This window comes from Daktulosphaira vitifoliae, unplaced genomic scaffold, assembly GCF_025091365.1.
Source record: "Daktulosphaira vitifoliae isolate Bord-2020 unplaced genomic scaffold, ASM2509136v1 Scaffold_1, whole genome shotgun sequence".
NCBI lineage: Eukaryota > Metazoa > Arthropoda > Insecta > Hemiptera > Phylloxeridae > Daktulosphaira > Daktulosphaira vitifoliae.
In genome coordinates, this window is record NW_026099572.1 from 19,359,664 (window position 1) to 19,360,136 (window position 473).

General features: G+C 27.7%; 2 protein-coding genes across 2 annotated transcripts in view; one reads left to right on the forward strand and one right to left on the reverse strand.

Moving 5' to 3' along the window:
* Positions 1-473, reverse strand: part of LOC126895561 (ATP-binding cassette sub-family C member 10) — a 25,771-nt gene that overhangs the window by 13,947 nt on the left and 11,351 nt on the right. The window lies entirely within an intron of this gene.
* Positions 1-473, forward strand: part of LOC126895566 (lipase member H-A-like) — a 9,713-nt gene that overhangs the window by 7,764 nt on the left and 1,476 nt on the right. The window lies entirely within an intron of this gene.

A 473-nucleotide genomic window follows, 5' to 3' on the forward strand; every position in this document is an offset into this window, starting at 1 on the left:
AGCTTTAATTTAAGATATATATAAAAGTGTCAGTCTTTCCGGAACATTTTCAAAAGTTAAGTTGAAAAAGTTAATTTTTTGTAAAAAAGTTACCATTTTGAAACCCCATCCTGTGGGCTGTTAAAGAGTTAAATGTTCATAAAAATACATAAAATGATAGGTAATTATCTAAGGTATCTATAAAAAAAAAAATTATATTGATTCGGTCATTTTTAAAAAAGTTATGGCAATTTTAAGTAAAAAAAAATGAAAAAATATCGAAAATTAGTGATTTTTAAATTTGTAATTTTTTGGGGGATTTCCCCCGTTTACGAGGAACGAGGGATTTTTTTGAGGGTAATGTCATCAACTAGATACGATTTGTGATCTTTTGACATATTTTTCATCAAAATCGGTTCAGTGAGAGCTGAGATTGAGCGTATACAGACACAAAAAAAAACACATCATAGTAAAATTAATACCTTCTCAGCTTC